We start from the raw sequence: 21,284 nt of genomic DNA on the forward strand, positions 1-21,284 counted from the left end.
CGTGCCGTAGCTGTGTCTCTAAAGTGCCTGGTGCCCAATCAGGCAGACCACATTTGATCTTCCTGTTGATTAACGCTTTCCTTTCTGTAATGCCTATGAAGTCAGCGTAGTATGTTGGAAATGGCAAGGGTTTGGGGCTGAGGAGTTTGGGTTCCAAACCTGGCTCCACTGCTTGCTTTGGGTTTAGCGTAACCTCTTGAGTTTCAATTTTCTGTTCCTTAAAAAGGAGATAATATCTACTTTGCGGAGTTGCAACGTTGCAGAGTTGCTATAAGTTATAGAGCACTATATATAAGTGCTCAATAAATGTTGGTAGTCATTATTTTCTTCATTTCTGGTTATTGGCTTTTAGGCATTGGTTGGAAAACTTTGGCCTCTGGTTTCTCTAATGGTTTATCCACTAAACCATTAGATTACTGGTGGTCTATAAGCAAAAGCTCAGGGTCACTAGGGTGAGTAGTGGAGGTGGCTACCTCTTTGAGGAATTTTATTTTAGTACATAAAATCTTTGTAATCTGAAATATTATATGCTTGCTAATAGGATGTATAGGTATGAACTTCCTTTTATGGTATTTTCCCAGTTCTCCACAGACTAGTGGTGTGATCTTGGACCAATCACTTAACTTCCCAGAGTCTTTACCAGTACAATGAGGAAAATTATGCATACCTCACAGGCTATGTGGATAATTAAATAATAATAACAATAACAGATACTTAGTATGTGCCAGGACTTTTCTGAGTGTTTAACAAAAGTTAGTTCATTAGGTAAGTAAAGTTTGTGACACTTAGTAGTGTTCAGTAAATTCTTGTTATTAAGATGTGTTCATTTTAATGGCAGGGGAGCAGCTTGGGCATGAGTAGTGTGAATGCATGAGAGGCTGGGAAAAAGTATACATGATTTGAACTCATCCCATTTCCTTCCTAAGCACGGCAAAGATAAACACCCAGAGGCTCCATTTCCCTACGAAGACTAATAAGATATGATACCTGCTTTATTGGTGCTTTTAGGTTGGAAGGGAAAATAGTCATCGAAATAGCTGCTTAAAAAGGCTCTGACAGGGCTTCCCTGGGGGCGCAGTGGTTGAGAGTCCGCCTGCCGATGCAGGGGACGCGGGTTCGTGCCCTGGTCCGGGAAGATCCCACATGCCGCGGAGCGGCTGGGCCCGTGAGCCATGGCCGCTGAGCCTGCGCGTCCGGAGCCTGTGCTCTGCAATGGGAGAGGCCACAACAGTGAGAGGCCCACGTACCGCAAAAAAAAAAAAAGGCTATGACGTGAAAGTGCTTCGCGTAATATATGACACATACATCAGGGACAGAACGGGTTGTGAAAGATTGTGGGATCTGATTGTGACTTTACTGCTTCTGGGGAGGTCACTTGACCACTCTGGAGCTCGTTTCTTCTAAAGTGGAGACAGTGATCCTAAGTCAGGGTTATTGTGGAGAGGAGTCCAGGTAATAGCTGGGGAAAGAGCTCCGTAAGTCTCAAGGAGCCATGCAGATGTTAGCTGTCCTTAGCTTGCAAGGCAGCATGAAATCAAAAGTAGATGTGACAAGGAAGGACATAAGAGCTGTTTCTGATGGGGAATCGGGGCAGGGGAGGGGGCAGGTGTTTTTACACCCTAGTTAGACTGAGACTTTTTGAGCACCTGTTGTGTACCTGGTGCCCTGTGACTGTTATGTGAGGGCAGGGCCACCATTCTTACACCCACACAAATGAGGAAATGAGCTCAGAAAAGGTTAAGTAACTTCTTGTCCAAGGTCCCAGAGTTGTCACAGTGCAGCTGGGTCAGAATCCAGGTCTGTGCAAAATCTGTCCTTTTACCTCTTCCCTCGAAAACTGAGTGGAATATTATGGTCTGGGCTGAGAATCTAGCCATGTAATCTCAGGGCATATTTCGGAGAGTCCCAACTTAAGTAATCAATCAATGGAAATTGGTGTCGTTAATTCAAGCCATTTGAAAGGATGGGGAATAATAGTACCATTTATGAGGACCCACAGTTTTATTACATTCAAATACATACACAAAACTGAAGTTCATCTTGTGTAGTAGGGAGTTTCCCAAACTTGCCCAGTCTTGAGAATTTGCTGAGGTACTTAAAATACAGATTCCTGGGCTTTGGTTTAGGGTGCTGGATTCAGTAGGGCTGGGATAGAGCTGGGAACATGTGTTTTAACACAAGTGCCAGTTTTGAATAACACCAGTCTAGTAGACAGCATTAGAAGTCCTGTTTTAACAAAGGGACAAGAGTGTTTCCTAAGTAAAAAGACATGCTCCTTCTGAAGTGCATGACAGTATTTGAAATTGAGACTCAATTTCCTCTTATAAACCTTGTTTAGAGTTACTCTTTCATGCTCACCAGATGCTGTTTAGTTGGACATGATGCAGAAGGTGACTTTCAGTGTAGGTGCCAATGATTTCCCCCTCACTTTTACACTTAGATTCTTTCTTTCACTTCCTCCGACAGGCCAGTGAGTTGTGGAGGACAAGACAGTCAATCGTGGATTGGCAGAGCCTGAAGTGATGAGGTTTGGGCCCTGTTTACCGAAGCCCCGGCCACAAGTTCTCTGCGGCCAGACCAAACAGAAAGATGTGGCTTGTTTTTATTTTCTAGCTGAGGAAAGTGTGTTGTTAGTGACTGTTGTGTGCCCATGCGTTTCTTAGATGCATTTCTAAATTATGACCTTTTTGGGAATTATAAAGAAATGAAAACCACTTTATAGAAATTTTTGGAAAAATAAGGGAAATATTCCAAATTGCACAGCTGCAAGCATTGTGATGTATCTCTTCTAGTCCTTCATTTAAGAGCGTAAATGTGTATTTACATACCTGTGCTCATAGCATATCATCAGGTTTGCATCCTTCCCTTTCTTTTTAACATATTGCCCTGTTGCTCCATGAAATCTATAGCCATCAATTCGAACATCCCCCCAGTGAAGGGGCATCAAGCTACAGTTGGGTAAACCACCTGGTCGGCTGTGGGGCTAACCCACAGGGCTGCCAGTTCACGGAAGCTCTCTCTGCACGCTTGGGTCCGGCACGTAATTAAAGTGACCCAGGGAGAGTGGAGAAATGGCCGCCAGTGTTACAGGTGGTTTTCCTCTCTCCTCTCCTCTCCCCACGCCCACTCGGTCCTCACCTGTGTGTGTGCCTATCCTGTCTCTGACCTGCTCTGACCGCTTACACTGTGACCTTGGCCTTCAAACCTGCCTTTGGCCCTCCAGACACCCTGTGCTCATCCCACAGCGCGCAGTGCTCATGAGCTTTTCCCTGTGCGCTCTGACTAGGTCCACTCCCGACCTTCCAGCTACCCTCGCTCACCTCAGCCCCTACCCTGCCACCCAGCCGGTCCACTGCCCTTCCTTGAATCTGTAGGTCGTTTATAAATTAAACATCTATGAAGATTTTTGTGTGCACAGTTTTTTTCTTCCCCCTTTATATTTTCTATCAGTTTCTTAGGTTCATTTTACCTGGGTCAAAAAGAGTACCACTTTTATCATTCTTGATACATATAATGGGCGTGACCGTGTTTTAATTATTTTGCCAACCTAACAGGTGAAAATTGTTACCTCATTATATTTTCTTTAATTACTTCTGAGACTGCACATCTCTCCAGAGTTTGGTTTCTTGTTTACACAAAATAAACGCTTAACCTGTAAGCATTTCCAGCAGAATTCATTTCATTTTCTGTATATAGTTTTCTCTGGACCAATGTGTTTGTTTACCTTGGGCATATTTTTACTTTTACATCTGCAAATAGGCATACCAACAGGTCTTTTCATCACTTCTGCTGAAGAGATTAATCAGTTTCTGCCAAACAGCTTCATAGGCTCATGGAACCGAAGGGTCAAAAGTGAGCTTCGAGGTCCTCCACTCAGATCTCCTCTCCACTGAAAGCAAATGCTTTCCGGACCATGCTGGAACTCTTCCAGGCGTGGAGAATTCACCTTCCTGCCCAAGGGCACATCCAATTATTGTCATCACTGAGAAGTTCTTCTGCTGAGCTAAAAATCTACTTCCCTGAGACTTCTGAGGTCACTCAAGTTCTCTCCTCTGAAGTCAGGCAAAATGCTTCTGCTTTATAGCCCTTTGCAGAGTTGAAGGTGGCAATCATGTCTCTTCACAGACTAATCAATAGCTCAAATTGTGTTCTGCCATCTCTCACGTGGGAGAGGCAGTGCAGGGAAGAGTGAGGACTCTGGATTTAGACAGCGCTGTGTTCAAACCTTGACTGCCACTTACTAGTATGTGACCTTGAAGAAGTTCTCAATCTCTCTTGGCTTTAGTTTTCTCATTTTAAAAGTGGGAATATAATACCTATCTCACAGGGTTGCATATAGAGCTATACAAGAGAACGTGAGTAAAGCACCTAGGCATCCAACATCTCTTAGTTCCCTAATCCTAAGAACTCTGACCATCCTGGTTGCTGTTTTATGGATGTGCCACTAGAAGGTAGGGTTCAGGACTGGACGCTGCTCTAGGAAGGGTCTGACCAGTACTAACTAGAGCAGGTTGTCATCTCTTGCTCCTGGATGGCATATCTCTATTAGAGTGCCCTAAACTTGAATTAGCATCTTTAGCGATACAACTGTCTCACGTTGAGCTTATGGTCACCAAATACTGCCCTGCTCCCTTTTTTGGCTAACGCAATACTTATCCCTTTAGTTCACTGTGTTGCAAGAGAACGAGCATAGATTTTGATGACAGAGGAACTCACACCAAATTCAAATCCTGACTTCATTATTTATTAGACTAGAGGAAATTGGGCAAGTTCCTAAATCTTCTAGCCCCAGTCACCTTGTCCGTTATGCAGTTGTTAATGTAACCACGCTTACCTCCCGTGGTACCAGACCTACAGCCCTCACTATCCCAGTTGCGGGCTGCAGTAAATGTGGTTGTTTTTGTTCCCTTTTTCTTTCCCTTATTCACTTTAGCAGCTATTTATACCCCCCACTCACCTCAATTGTGTGTTCTTAAATGTATTTCTTAAACAAAATAGCGGATTTTGCATGCATCCCGGTTCCATTTCATCTTATTTGTTTCGGCCCAACATTCCAGCTGGTTGAGATCTTCTTTTCCATTTGTGTTTAAAATACAAAACAAAATTTGAGGAAAGCCAAAGCCGAAAAAGAAATCGAGCCGTAATCCCAAGAACCAAGCCCAACAACACATTCACTCCTGGGAGCCCCTCCTGTCTGTCCAGGGCAGTACCTCTTTGTTCACAGCAGTTGGCCAGCCTCCCGTGATCCTGCCTTGTTCCTTTCGCATCATGTGGCAAACATTTCCCCCTCTGCTGCCTGGTTTGTGTAGCTGCCATTTCAATGCCCTTCCTGACACTGGGTCATGATTACCTTCTCATCTCCTCACTGTACATTTTATTGTCTCTAGTTTCTTGCTATTAGAGATAATGCTGTCATGATCATTTATAGTTGTTTGTTTCTTAAATTCCCAGGAGTGAGCTAATTAAAGGGCAAGAACATTTTTACAGTCTTTTCCATGTTGTTGTTATATCTGTGTTTGTTATATTGCTCTCAAAAAGGTCAAGCCACGTCTCTAGGTAGGTGGACGTGCACGTGCCATTTCTGCACAACTTCACCAGCGTTTGGAATTTTTAAAGAAGTTTGGCAAATTAGCTTTCTCTACAAAAGTACTTTTTCAACTTCTTCCTGTGTGAATTGTCGATTCATATGTTTGCATGTTTGAGATCCTTATGGAATTTTATTCTGTGCTATATTCTTCCTCCCAGTTTTATAGTGTAGAAATATGATCTTCTGTATCTTCACCAAGTTACCAATAATAATGGTTAGGTCAGTGAAAAGAAAAGAACCGTGTGGTCCTCCGCTAAAGACCCCACTTTTCTTTACCAGTTACTTTCTCTGAGCTGGATTAGTCTCGTAACTAGGACTCCTCCATCTAGATGTGATCAGGGAAGACCTCTAAGATGTAACATTGGAGCTTACGCCAGAAGGACGAGAATGGCCACGAGGAGATGATTTGTCTTTCGGTCCATCTCCCCCCCCCCCCATTCATCTTCAACGAGTTGAATATCTCTAGTCTGTGCCCACCACTCCAACAGGCATTGCTGGTTGGGTCCAACAGGGAGTCACACCTCAAGGGTGGTTCGAAACCCTGTGCTCTTTCCACCATTCCAGAATGCACTCTTTTGGCCATATCCAGTCTGGTACCCTGGCCATGTTTCCATTTCAGTAGCTAACGGGGAGAGAGATTCAGTATTCTAACCTCACCAACATCTGTATGCAGAAGTTCCCCCATGAGTAATTATGGAATCATTCAATCATTTCACAAATATCTGAGTGTCTACTAGGTGTCAGTCACTAGTCTAAATGTCTGAGACATATTAGTAAAGACAAAGACTTTAAACTCTAGTGGGAGTGGAATGAGGTGGGTAGGAAGATAAATGGTAAATGTAATAAATAACAAAACTGTAGAAAGTGATAAGTGCCATGAAAAAAGGCCAACGTAGGGCAGGGAGGCAGGTTGAGTGTGTGGCGGGGAGAAGCGGAGTGCCCCGGAAGCTGAGATCAGCATGGGGCAGCAAGCCCTGTCCAGGGCCCCTGCCACGGGTGTGGAGGTATCCAAGGAGTGTGAGAAGTATGGGACATTAAATCTGTCCTGTCTACCTGGAGCCTCACTTTTATTCCAAGATGTGCACTCATTCGTGCCTGGGTCGTTAACTATAGATAACCTATCCTCCCCCGTCCTGAAGACTCAGCTCAAATATTTCCTCTAAGGAACTGATTCCGCCTCTTCCCAGAAGGACTCCCTCCCTTCTCTGGTTTTCCAAATCTCCTCCTTTCCTTCCCTGCCCGTCCCAACCTTCCCAGCATCCTAATGCTCAGAGCATTGTGTTGTAATTTCTATATAGTTGTCTCTTTCCCTGAGGCAGTCAGCAAAGTGAGAGCAGGACCGTGTAAATTCATCTCTGTACCCCTTTGCGGAGCCCCTACTGTGTGCTAGGTGCAGGAGATATAGATATGGACACTATTTGTTTAATTAACTAGTATTTATCGAGCACTTACTATGTTTTAGGCACTGTCATTATTTTATTTCTCACACAACACTGTGAAGCAGATACTATGACCATCCGCATTTCACAGATGAGGAAACGGACTTAAAGAGGTTGAGTAACTGGCCCGAGACGGCACCACCACGACCAGGAGGATCCGGGACTGGCATGGAAGCCTGAGTGCCTCCAATACCTGGCGTCTTTACGACCATGCTTTGTGCTACCTGAGATCGCTCGTGGACACAAACTGTTTCTTCTGTGTGGACCTTCCCGGCCACCTCTGCTCCATGACCTTCTCCTTCTCCTCCCTCCAGGAGGTCTTCAGTGCTCCCTCCACGGTCTGGGTGGGGATGCCTCCCCCTGCTCTGTGGCACCCTCTCCTGCCCTCTGCTGGCCTTGTCAGCCCATATTGTCATTGTGAGTCCATCTTTCTCACTGTGAGCCCTCCAAGGCAGGGCCACTGTGTGTTCCCATCTGAGTCCCGGGCCCAGCACTGAGCCCAGTGCAGAAGAAATTCCCTAGAATCCTGGCCCCTGAAGACCACAGGTGTGGGAAACCAGGGACCGAAGCAGTTCTTTCGGCCTGGGGATTTAAGAACTTGAGGGATGAAGAAAGTCCTTCAGAGGGTGTCATGAGACCCTCCTGGTCTTGTCCTCCCAGGAGAGACTGTCATCAGGTCAAGAAAGGAGGAAAGGGTTTGGCAGAGGTTAAATTTGAGGAATCTGACCTCACACTGCCTGGGTCTCACCCTGGGATCTACCAATTACCAGCCCTGCAACCTTGGGCAAGTTATTTAATTGGTTTGGTCTTCAGTTCCCTCCTCCATAAAATGGAGGGGTCGGTTCCTATGAGCATGAAGTTAATGTCTATAAAGTACTTAGAACTGTACCAGATACATAGTGAGCACTGTGTAACTGTCTGCTGTCCTTGTGAACAAGGGGCAAGAGGCGGAAGAAGGTAGGTGTTTCAAGGAGTGGAGGTGAAGTTGGTATTGGGGAGGAGGCTGGAGAGGTGGGTAAGAGCAGGGTCCTGGGAGGGCCTTGGTCCCAGGCTGAGGTGCTGGACTCTGAGGATGAAGGACAGCTGCTGAAGGATCATGCTGGCAGCAGTGTGCTGGCGGGTTTGGAGGGAGAGAGAAAAGTCAAGGAGGTTTTTGGAATAACCCAGGTGAGAGATGGTGAGGGTCAGGTGTCCACTCTCCTTCCTCCTTAAGGGTTGCCACTGCCAGGTGAGAACCAGGCTGTGAGACCACCCTGCAGCCGTCCAGATGGGGTGTGCTCAGGGCAGCTGGGTCTTCATGCAGCTCCCATGCCCTGAACTCACTCTGTGCAGACCCTTGTGGGAACTCAGCCCGTGGAGGGGCGGCAGACCCAGATCAGGGAGTTGAAACGTGTCAGGAGAGTGGGGGGCAGATTGCAGGGCTGTACTTGTCTCTGTGCCAGGTCTTCCCTAAGCACTTCCTTGGTACCGTGGAAACAGTGTGGGTGTGAAATGAGACTGCAGGTTTGAACTTTCCTCCACAGCTTTTCAGTAGCATGACCTTGGCCAAGTTACTCAACCTCTGGGTCCTCGGATTTATCAACTGTGGAACAAGAATAACAGTGTCAACATTTTAGGGCTGTTGCCTAAAGTGCTGCGCACATGGCAGGCACGTAGTAGGTGCTCATTAACGGGTACTATCCTACCTCTCAGAGTGAGAGAAGCAAGGAGGGCTGCGCACTCAGCCAGGAGCATCCCGCTCGCCTGGGCTGAGGGTGGGTCCGGCACTTCCTGTCTATGAGCCTCCGTGTCCTTGGTTATAACACATGCGTGACGGTCCCTGCTCCACCAGACTCTGAAGCCATGGCCTGGCAGCATCATCATGGCCAGGGCAGGGTTTGGAAACCACGAAGCACTCCGGGTGGGGAGGTAGATCCCCGTAGACCGCCTGCGCCCCCTGCCCCTCCCTCCTGGGAGGCAGCAGATCTCAGCCTGTGATACATCCTTTCCTGAAACGGGGGTGGGGGGGTGGGGAGACTCTGGCCCTGAATGTGAAAAACGCAAGTCACTACTGAGAGGCTGTCAGCGGGGGCAGCAGGGAGGCTGGAGTTCTTCTTCCCAATGGCTCTTTAAATTATTTTCATTTTGCTGACTTGTACACTTTCTGAGCTAAGGAGCTTTGGGAGATGGTTATAGGCCATTTAAGCAGAAAGCCTCATTGGCTCCAGTCTCTTTGGGGGGAGGAAGAGATTTAACCCTTTGTAACCCAGCCTGGTGCTGCCTTCCACAGGGCCCAGGAGTGCAGGTGGCCTCTGCAGGGTGGGGCTGCCCTTCAGGGAACCTGGTCCAAGACCAAAGACACCCTCCGCAGATTTCCAGTGTCAGCCAATCAAAGGCACAGATGGAGTAGAAACCCAGCCAGATTTGGAGGTAGCTCCCTGGGTTTCAAATTATGATTCTAAGGTGGCTTGTTTTCTTTCCTTCTCTTTCTCTTTCATTCTTTTCTTTTTTCTTTTGTTTTTAAAATTGAGCGTTCGACCTAGACCTCCTTTTTCAGAGCGAGAAGGGCAGCTGACAGGAGGCTGTGATGCCTCTTCTGTGCTCTTTTGTCTGCCCGGGATCAGGGATCTTTCCATGAGCTTTCTTGAGCTCCTCCTGTATGTCCGGATCCACACTGAAGACTTCATATATTTAATCATCGCAACAGGAATATTTGGGAGTTGGTGTTACTGTCTTTATTTCTCCTGCTAAGGACACTGCAGGTCAGAAAGGTTAGAATTTTTGCACAGGGTCACACAGCTGATAAGTAAGAGGGTCAAGATTCAAACCCAGGTCCTTCTGAGACCAAGTCCACTGTTCTTTCATCACAACCTCAGTGCCTTCTAGTAATCAGCGCTGACAGAGCCAGCAGGGTGCCAGACCCTGCGCTGTGTGACAAAGAGGAGTGTCCCTCCTCCCCGGCTGGAGTCTAGCCGTGTTCAAGGTTCACCTGCATGTGCAAGGTTTCCTTGTAAAGCAACACAGGATGATAGAAGGTGTGGAAGCAAATGTCCAACGGCAGGATAGTTATACACATTGCATGCATGTGCATACACACACACACACCACACACACACACGTATGTTGACTTTCTTCGTAGAGTGAAATACCATACAGCAAAAAGGAACCAGATCTCCATGTATCACATAAATAACTCTCAAAAGCATAATGTGCAGTCCAAAAAGCAAGTGGTGGAATGAAACTTAGAGTTTGGGACTACGTACATAAAATCCTAAAACATGCAAAAGGATACTATAGGTTTTTTATGGACAGACAGATGTGCAGGCGCAGTGTGAAAACTTGGGCAGGAAGGATACAGCCCAGCTTATCAGGGTTGGGGGATGGGGAAGAGCGCAAAAGAGGCTTCTGTAATGTTTTAACTATTTAAAACAAACAAACAAGACATCCAAAGAAAAAAGCAGAAAGCGAAAATGTTCCATACGTTTCGCCTGGGAGGGTAACGGGAGTGCGGTTCGCGACACACACCTCCGCTTCTGTGTACCTGGAGGGCAGAGCTGGCCTGAAGCTCAGAGTCCTGTGGGGATTGGCATTAACTCCCCCCTCACAGGCTCTTGGGAGGATTAAACAAGGGCTCAGTCGAAGCATTTTCAACTGTAAAATATTGTAGGAATGTAAACTGATGTCACACACTTCTGTGCTCTCTTCCTGTCTGTCTTCCTGAGTAGATTGTGACTTCCTGGTTTCTGATTCATCTCTTGACCCCAGCCTAAGCTCAGGGAGCACTGCTGGCCGCAGGCCAGGACTCTGGGTCTAACAAGGCTTGCCCGCAGTGCCTTCTCCCTGACCCACAGGCCGTCTGTTCTTGCGAGGACTGTCTGGGCTGAGGGGGAACAGCTCATCCCCAGTGTCCACCCCGCGTGGACACATAAAACTGATCGCTCGGAGCAGTGTTGGGCACTGAAGGAGAGAAAGCTTGCAAAGGGTCCTGTCTTGGGTCCTGTGGGTGAAGGGTGAAGGATGAAGGATGCAGTAGTGAGAGCCCAGCCCTCCCAGGCTCTCACCTCTGGTCCCAGGCAAGCACGCTCTCACCAGCATGGACGGGCTGGGAGCAAAGGCTGTGTAAGTGACCCAGTTAGGTGAACGACCTCCCTGAACTGCATCTCCACAAAACCCTTACTTGATCCTTCCATGGTCCTATGAGACGGTTGCCACCACTCCCACTAGGAAGATGAGGATGCTGAGGCTGGAGTGGTAATAATGGGCAGAGTCAGATTTCAAATCCCAGTCTGGTAAATCCCCAAACCCATGCTCTTCTCCAAGGACCTAGGTGTCTCCACGGTCTGAAGGCAGAGCTGTGCCCAGAGAATCCACGTATGGCAACAAGATGCAAACCCCACCCCCTCCCGTAATTCAGCGCACTGGTGGCTGAGGCAGGGACTGGAGTGAGATAATCACGTTTCAGAGCCGACCAGAGCGGCTGCCACTCAGAGGTCCCTTTGTATTTTGAAGCTGCCGTCTCTAATTAGACTTGGCCTTAATTGCAAGATTTCCATACGCCCGTGACTGCATGCACTCTGTCTGGGGATAAACACGTCCATCAGGCGTGAGGCAAATTGTGGCAGTTGCCTTGGCCCCATCATCCCGTTCGCTTGCTCCACGGCAGTTCCTCTGGGGACGTAGCTCAACCTTCCCCTGTGAAAGTGCTCTGGGGCCCACATTTTAATCAAACGCGTACCTGCCTCTAGGAAGAAGAGTAGGGGCACGACTCAAAAGTGATTACTTTTAATAACCAAAAGACCAGAAAAAGTCTGCTTTGCAGTGCATAATTTCACCAGATATTTATTTGTTTCATCACGTGGCCACGTTCTATATGCTGTATGGGGACATATTATTAAAAATGCCATTTATTTTACCTGCAGCAATAAGGAACTTGCACACCTTCTTTTTTTCCTCCCCACTATGTTAAAAGGCATTTGTGGTTATTAAATTACTCTTGATTAGAGGAATGCCTGTCTCTAAATTTACTCTGAAGCATTTCAATAAAATGGTCTCAAATGTTTATTCACTCATCAAATACTCACCAAAGCCATTGGGGCCAGGTGCTGTGCTAGCACGGGGATAATGAGGTGGGGCAGCAGTGTCTCTCTGCCTCCCAGGAGCTCCTGGGACATTTGACAGGGGAGTGACAGATGCATCCCAAGTCCTGGCACAGGGCCTGGCCCCTGGGGGCTACTCAAGCAGTTTTTAGTCTAGAAATGAATGAATGAATGAATGAATGAGGGGAAGGGTAGAGAGAAAACTCGAGCACCTCAGTGTTACAGAGCTGGGCCTGAAGCCATGTGAGGTACTGTAGGGGCATAAAACAAGGGCTGGTTGACTGTCCTTGCATGTCCTAGAGGAGGTCACTGCTACGCAGACTCTCAGGTGAGAGCTGGGGCCCGGGAGTGGCCTAAGGTGTTCCACGCAGACAGGATTGGGGAGGTAAGGTCTGCAGTCCTGGGCCCGTCTCCCTGCAGACGCCCACATGGCTGCCCCCACTTCCTTCAGATCTTTGCTCCATCTCCCTCATGAGAAGCGTTCTCCTCGACCACCGTCTGGAAGAGCGAGCACGTCGCGCCCCACCCCAGGGCACTCTCACGTCTTCTTCTGCCGCTTTTTCTCCCACCCTGATGTATGTGTTTGAATATTGTCCTAAGGTGAGGCGTCACAAGAGCAATGACTGGAAGAGTGCCTAGCATATAATAGGGGCTCAAAGTTGGATAAATGGATGGGGGGGTAAATGAATGAGGGACTGAAAAAGCTTAGTAGTTTCTCAACACTTTAAGAGGTCCAGCTTGGGGTCTGAAGTGCAGGGTCTGAGTGGGGCCTGCTGAGAGACAAGGCTGTGGGGTGATGGGGGGCCAGGGCCCCCGGGCCTGCAGGCCTGACATGCCTGTTTAGTGAGCTGGACTTTGCTTTCAGGCGCAACAGGGAGTCACTGAAGGGTGTTGAGCCCGCGAGTGACGTGGTTAGATTGGTGTTTCAGAAGGACCACCAGGTGGAATTGTAGGTGATGAACGGGCGTGGGGGAGACGGAATTTGGGAAAAGAGTTAGGAGGCTGGTCGGATGGTCCCTGCAAGAAATGTGGGGACCAGAGCAAAGCAGTGGTTCCGGGAATGAAGGAATGGGCAGGGAAGGTCAGAATGGAAATATACATTTGGGGTTAAGCCACTGTGATCTGTTGATCGGAGGGGAGGGGGAGATGAGGAAGACTGGGTGATGACTCCCCTGTTTCTGGCTTGCTGAGCAGGTGGGCAGTGATGTCCTCCACTGGGAGGGGACTGGGGATTTGTCTTCCCTGGGGTGCTGTGATGGGGCCATGGAGAAATACTTGTTCCAATAGGAAGCCATGGCTGAACATGAATCACATTGTTGAAAAGCACCATCCAAATGTGGGTCTCATGTTTTGGAGAGCTCACTGAGCCCTAGAAGTGCAGTTGGCAGGATTGTCTTTTGGTGAAGTGATGGCCTGTCTAGTGAGGGGCCCCCCATTCCCTTAAAGGTCTCCATGTAGTAATAGAATGAGCATAGGATTTTAGTTCAGATAAATAGACATGAGTCTCACTTCCATTGTGAACAAGGCTTGGGTGGGGGCCTTTGTTCTCCCTAAGCCTCAGTTTCATCAACTGTAAAATGGGCATAATGATGCTGTCTATCTTGCAGTGTTATAGTGATGATCTAGTTGCGGAAGGGATGCAAGCAAGCTCAGTAAACTGAGAAGGGCCATTCAGTTGGAAGAACCCAGCAAATGCCCCAGAGGAGAGGGGGGGTGGCGGGCAGGCCTAGGCCCAGGACTAAGTGCTGTTGGCAGAGGCAGAGGTGGGAGCAGCTCTGCACCCAGCCTGTTCCACAGGGTCTTCCTCAGAACGTTGAAATTGGTCCCTCCAGCCAGGCTCTGCGGGACCCTTCCAGAGAGGGCTGAGCTTCCCTACACACAGGGGATGCTTGGGGCTCATTCCTTGAAAGGCTTTGCCCCCAGGGAAGCTCCCCATTCCCCTCATTTTGTGACCCACCAGCCTCTCCTCTCCAGGCACCCCGAGCTGCTCCGTGCGTCCCCTATCCTGCGCTCCACCCCACTCCTCTCCCGCCCCTCTCCAGCATGAACAAGCTTCCCCACCATCCCGGCTGCTTTGCAGAACGCTCCTCCACGGCCCTCCTGGCTGACGCCTGGCTATTCCCTGAGGACGGCACTCCCCCTTGCACTCTTCCCATCTGTCTCTTCTGGGTCGGCTCCTGGGTCACCTCTCACCTCCGGTGACGACTCTTCCAGGAAACTCACCGAGTGCCAGGTCCATGTAAGTGTGCCTTCCCTGGGTTACCATCTATCGGGACCCTGCTCACATTTGCTGAATTCTATTTGTTTCCATGTCTGTCCCGTCCACCAGACCAAGGCCTTCTCAAGGACAGCGACTGTGTCTTCTTACCACGTGGCCTGTGCCCTGCACAGCGTGGCACAGCAGGAGCGAGCGTCTGCCAAGAGTGCCAACACCCCTGTCTGCTGGAGACAGGGTGCTCACTGCTGTTCCTCCAGAATAAGGGGACACGGCACCCTGATGGTGGCCACCGGGTCTTTGGTGGGCCCTGGGGGCGGCAGGCCGGGCTGCAGGAAAGACTGCCCCCCAGGGTTTCCTGGGCATCGCCGTCTCTCTCCTGTGCGCTCCTCTTTTAACCCCATTCACAGGGGCCACAGCCGCGTAATTGGATTGAGCAGACACTGACAAGGTCAATTTGACAATTTCATTAATCTTTTATTAAACACGGGCCCTGAGCTCCAGCCAGGCTCCTCTGCGTGCCTCCCCGGAACGTGTCTGGCATATTCTCGTCTCGTACGCCTCCTCCAGGCTGGATGTGGACGGGGATGCCAACGGCCGCTAGGGGCTGTCTGGGGGCAGATCTGATGCGGGGCAGGGCCCTTAACCGCTCTGACCCGTGGCCGGGGGCGGTGCAGTGGATGCCCGTTAAGAACTGTGCTGAGCATGCTCAGTGCTCTGCATCATTATTACTCTTGCCGCTACTGCTATTAGCAGCTCAACAACCTCAAGGGTGGATATTCAGACCTCATTTTGCTAAGGAGGAAACTGAGTCCCAGAGAGGGCGGGGTTGCGCCCATGGACACAAAAAGCAGCAAAGAGTGGGAGTGGAAATGTTAGGAAAGGGCCGGGTCCTGAGAGCCCCTGTGCCTCCCAGGGCAGTTTTGAGGATTGGAGGCAACGGTGGATATGATGCGACCCGCCCAGGGCCTGGCACGCAGCACACACTCAACACAGATTTGTCAAGTGAAAGGAGGAAGGACTGTGTATGGGAAGTGTGTGTGAGCTGAAGGCTACTAGAATCTCAGCGAAGGGGGAGGTCACCTCCCTGGGGCAGAAGGGAGTCTTGCAGTGGACTGAGCACTTAGGATTCAGAGAAGCAGGTGGCAGAAGAGGCTCACAGGTGAGGGAGGAACATAGACAGAGGCCGGGGTGAGTGTGATGGGGACAGAGGGGTGGTCCAGGAAGATGAGGCTGGAGAGCAAGGTGGGGGGCCACATCCCAGGGCCTGGGGCGCCGTGGAAAGTGTTCCAGCAAGGAGTCACGTCATCCAACTCGGGTTTTAGAAACCCCACTCTGGCTTCAGTGTGGAACGTTGGAGGAGGACGGACTAGAGACAGAGAGGTCGTTAGGAGGCCGCTCAGGAGTCCAGGCAAGAGGAAACAGAAGCTGTGGGGATGAGGGGGGCAGGGAGGGGCCGGAAAGGGACGCCAGATACAGGGCCGTGTGACTTCCGGTGAAGGCACTGCTCGCTTTGGGGCTGGGGAGCTGGGGAGCACATTCTAGGAGCTCAATACTGGGAGTTCCTGTCCCTGGGCTGAGGCGGTGCAGCACTTGCTTGGAGAACCCATCTCTCTGCTTCTGAGCCTGTTAATTAGTAGGGACAGACAGAGTGTCAGATGAGGCCTTCTTGGCACCACGATGCCTGGTACTTATCTCCATGACTGTAAGCTGACAGGTTCCCTTAAATAGCAAAGGTTAACGAGTTTCATGGTAAGACCAGGGATGCTGGCGCCCACAAACTCACACACAGGAACTGACAATGTCCCCAGAGGCACAAGAGGCCATCAGAGTGCTCAGCCAGTTTGCTGTGATGTCACTCAAGGCCTGAACCAGTCTCATCTCCAACATGCAGCCTTTTCTGGAATCTCTGAACATCAAGGTTCTTCTCCTTGGCTAATCTCTGCTCACCCACAAGTCCCCCAGGAGTGCGGCCCCAGCCTTGGCCATCCTCCAGTCAACAGACTCTGTGGATGCCGTCGATGGGCCAGGCCTGTCCTGGGCCCCGGGACCTAGAGGGATTCACCCACGGTCGGGCCCTGGCGGACCTCCAGTCAAGGGTGAGCAGTGGGAACAGACAGACATACAAGGACAGAGAGTGCCAGGAGTAGAGTGTCCCAAAGAGGAGAGGTGGAAGAACCTGTGTGAGAGATTGTTCATCAGGGAAGCCTTCCCAGAGGCGGTGATGTTTGTGCTGGATTTTAAAGGATGCACAGGTGCTCCATAGGTAGACCAAGGGGGTGGGGAATTTTGGACATCTCTTGAAGAACTGCCTTATGTCCTAATATTGGCCTGATATCTGGTTAGAAGATCCCTAAGCGGGGTGGGAGAACCCAGCCCTAGTCCTTTTTGGATCTTCCCAGGGCAGGGCCGGAAGGTACAAAAGCCTGTTGAATGGGAAGGCTCCTGGGCTCCCTGCCCCCAAGATGAAAGAGTAGAGGGAAAGAAGGGAGCAGGGGATAGAGAGAGAATGAATGGCGGTTTCCCAGGAGGGACCCTTAAACCCCATCTGACCAGGGTCTTCCCTGCTGGGAAACCCTCCACAGCTCCCTGCCGCCCCAGGATGAAACCCAGCCTCTTCACTCAATCAAACCCCTTTGTATCTGGTCTCTGGTGGCTCACCGGCCAGCTTTCTCCCTCATGCTCACCTCCCTCCTCCAAATGCAAGGCCCCACACCTTCACGTTGGCCCCAGACAGTTCCCACCTTCAGACCTTTGTCTACCTGCTTCCTCTGCCTGAAGGTCTGTTTTATCCTGTGCATACATTCTCCATGTCCTTGTCCACTGCAGTAAGAAGTCTTCCCCAGGAGAACTTCAGTGCCCAGAGCCTTGTGCAGCCCCTGTTCTTCCTCTCCTCCCACCAACACAGGGAAGTGCTTTTCATCAAGGTTGCATCTGCTGCTTACCTGCTTACTTGGGGCTGTATAGTGAATGAGTAAAGGTGCAGCCTCTCCAGTCAGATCGCCACTGTGGAGACTTCAATCCTGGCTTCACTACCTATGAGCTGTGTGACCTGGGGAGAGTTATTTAACCTCTCCATTCTCTGGTTCCTCACATGTAAGGTGGAATAACAGTAGGACCCATTTAATGAGGTTGTTACAAGGATTAAATTAGTTAATTGTGCAAGGCTTTGAGAAGACTGCCAGGCAGATAACAAGCACTCATTATAAGTTAGCCATTGCTATTGATTTTTATTATTATTATTTTATTAAATTGAAGTATAGTTGATTGACAATGATTCAGGTGTACAGCAAAGTGACTCAGTTATTACATATATATATATATATATTCTTTTTCAGATACTTTTCCATTATAGGTTATTATAAGATATTGAATATAGTTCCCTGTGCTATACAGTAGGTCCTTGCTGTTTATCTATTTTATATGCAGTAGTGTGTAACTGTTAATCCCAACTTCCTAATTTATCCCTCCCCCTCCCATTCTATTGATTTTTTTATTTCAAAAGTAATAAAGTACAATACAAAAACACTGGGGGGAAAATAGCCCAGAGTTTAAAAGAAATATCAACAAATGAAGAGGAAATAGGCAGTCTACCTGGAAAAGAATTCAGAGTAATGATAGTAAAGATGATCCAAAATTTTGGAAGTAGAATGGAGAAAATACAAGAAAGTTTTAACAAGGACCTAGAAGAACTAAACAGCAAATGAACAATGATGAACACCACAATAAATGAAATTAAAAATTCTCTAGAAGGAATCAATAGCAGAATAACTGAGGCAGAAGAACGGATAAGTGACCTGGAAGATAAAATAGTGCAAATAACTACCACAGAGCAGGATAAAGAAAAAAGAATGAAAAGAATTGCAGACAGTCTCAGAGAACTCTGGGACAGCATTAAACACACCAACATTCGAATTATAGGGGTCTTAAAAGAAGAAGAGAAAAAGGAAGGGACTGAGAAAATATTTGAAGAGATTATACTTGAAAACTTCCCTAATATGGGAAAGGAAGTAGTCAATCAAGTCCAGGAAGCACAGAAACTCCCATACAGAATAAATCCAAGGAGAAACATGCCAAGACACATATTAATCAAAATATCAAAACTTAAATACAAAGAAAAAATATTAAAAGCAGCAAGGGGAAAGCAACAAATAACATAAAAGGGAATCCCCATAAGGTTAACAGCTGATCTTTCAGCAGAAACTCTGTAAGCCAGAAGGGTGTGGCAGGACATATTTAAAGTGATGAAAGGGAAAAACCTACAACAAAGATTACTCTACCCAGCAAGGATCTCATTCAGATTCGACAGAGAAATTAAAAACTTTACAGACAAGCAAAGGCTAAGAGAATTCAGCACCACCAAACCAGCTTTCCAACAAATGCTAAAAGAACACCTCTAGGCAGGAAACACAAGAGAAGGAAAAGACCTACAATAATAAACCGAAAACAATTAAGAAAATGGTAATAGGAACATAAATATTGATAATTACCGTAAATGTAAATGGATTAAATGCTCCAACCAAAAGACATAGGCTGCCTGAATGGATACAAAAACAAGACCCATATATATGCTGCCTACAAGAGACCCACTTTAGAACTAGGGACACATACAGACTGAAAGTGAGGGGATGTTAAAAGATATTCCATGCAAATGGAAATGAGATGAAAGCTGGAGTAGCAATTCACATATATGACAAAATAGACTTTAAAGTAAAGACTATTACAATAGGTAAAGAAGGACACTACATAATGATCAAAGGATCAATCCAAGAAGAAGATATAACAATTGTAAATATTTATGCACCCAACATAGGAGCACCTCAATACATAAGGCAAATGCTAAAAGCCATAAAAGGGGAAATCGACAGTAACACAATCATAGTAGGGGACTTTAACACTCCACTTTCACCAATGGACAGATCATCCAAAATGAAAGTAAAGAAACACAAGCTTTGAATGATACATTAAACAAGATGGACTTAATTGATATTCATAGGACATTCCATCCAAAAACAACAGAATACACTTTCTTCTCAAGTGCTCATGGAAATTCTACAGGATAGATCATATCTTGGGTCACAAATCAAGCCTTGGTAAATTTAAGAAAATTAAAATTGTATCAAGTATCTTTTCCAACCAAAATGCTATGAGACTAGATATCAATTACAGGAAAAATTCTATAAAAAATACAAACACATGGAGGCTAAACAATACACTACTAAATAACCAAGATATCACTGAAGAAATCAAAGAGAAAATCAAAAAATACCTAGAAACAAATGACAATGAAAGTACGACCACCCAAACCTATGGGATGCAGCAAAAGCAGTTCTAAGAGGGAAGTTTATAGCAATACAATCCTACCTCAAGAAACAAGAAACATCTCAAATAAACAACCTAACCTTACACTTAAAGCAGTTAGGGAAAGAAGAACAAAAAACCCCAAAAATTAGCAGAAGAAAAGGAATCATAAAGATGAGATCAGAAATACATGAAGAAGGAATGACGGAAATGATAGCAAAGGTCAACAAAACTAAAAGCTGGTTCTTTGAGAAGGTAAAAAAATTGATAAACCATTAGCCAGGCTCATCAAGGAAAAAAAGGGAAAAGACTCAAATCAATAGAATTAGAAATGACAAAGGAGAAGTAACAACTGACACTGCAGAAATACAAAGGACCGTGACAGATTACTACAAGCAACTATATGCCAATAAAATGGACAACCTGGAAGAAATGGACAAATTCTTAGAAAAGCACAACCTTCTGAGACTGAACCAGGAAGAAATAGAAAATATAAACAGACAACTGCAGCACTGAAATTGAAACTGTAATTAAAATCTTCCAGCAAACAAAAGCCCAAGACCAGATGGCTTCACAGGCGACTTCTATCAAACACTTAGAGAAGAGCTAACACCTATCCTTCTCAAACTCTTCCAAAATATAGCAGAAGGAGGAACACTCCCAACCTCATTCTACGAGGCCACCATCACCCTGATACCAAATCCAGACAAAGATGTCACAAAAAAGGAAAAAAACTACAGGCCCATGTCACTGATGAGCATAGATGCAAAAATCCTCAAAAAAATACTAGCAAACAGAATCCAACAGCACGTTAAAAGGATCATACACAATGATCAAGTGGGGTTTATCCCAGGAATGCAAGGATTCTTCAATATATGTAAATCAACCAATGTGATAAACTATATTAACAAATTGAAGGATAAAAACCATATGATCATCTCAGTAGATGCAGAAAAAGCTTTTGACAAAATTCAACACCAATTTATGATAAAAAGACCTTCCAGAAAGTAGGCATAGAGGGAACTTACCTCAACATAATAAAGGCCGTATATGACAAACCCACAGCCAACATCATTCTCAATGGTGTAAAACTGAAAGCATTTCCACTAAGATCAGGAAAAAGACAAGGTTGCCTACACTTACCACTATTATTCAACATAATTTTGGAAGTTTTAGCCACAGCAGTCAGAGAGGAAAAAGAAATAAAAGGAATCCAAATCAGAAAAGTAAAACTGTCACTGTTTGCAGATGACATTATACTATACGTAGAGAATCCTTAAGACTCTACCAGAAAACTACCTGAGCTAATCAATGGATTTGGCAAAGTAGCAAGATCCAAAATTAATGCACAGAAATCTCTTGCATTCCTATACACTAATTTTGAAAAATTTGAAAGAGAAATTAAGGAAACACTCCCATTTACCATTGCAACAAAAAGAATAAAATACCTAGGAATAAACCTACCTAAGGAGACCAAAGACCTGTATGCAGAAAATTATAAGACACTGATGAAAGAAATTAATGATACAAACAGATGGAGAGATATACCAAGTTCTTGGATTGGACGAATCAACGTTGTGAAAATGACTATACTACCCAAAGCAATCTACAGATTCAATGCAATCCCTATCCAACTGCCAATGGCATTTTTCACAGAACTATAACAA

The 21,284-nt window shown here is 46.9% G+C and overlaps 1 protein-coding gene across 1 annotated transcript in view; it reads left to right on the forward strand.

Annotated features, from left to right (window-relative positions):
• Positions 1 to 21,284, forward strand: part of AGBL4 (AGBL carboxypeptidase 4) — a 1,394,453-nt gene that overhangs the window by 1,187,521 nt on the left and 185,648 nt on the right. The gene's annotated exons all lie outside the window — the stretch shown is intronic.

This window comes from Orcinus orca, chromosome 1 (assembly GCF_937001465.1).
Source record: "Orcinus orca chromosome 1, mOrcOrc1.1, whole genome shotgun sequence".
NCBI lineage: Eukaryota > Metazoa > Chordata > Mammalia > Artiodactyla > Delphinidae > Orcinus > Orcinus orca.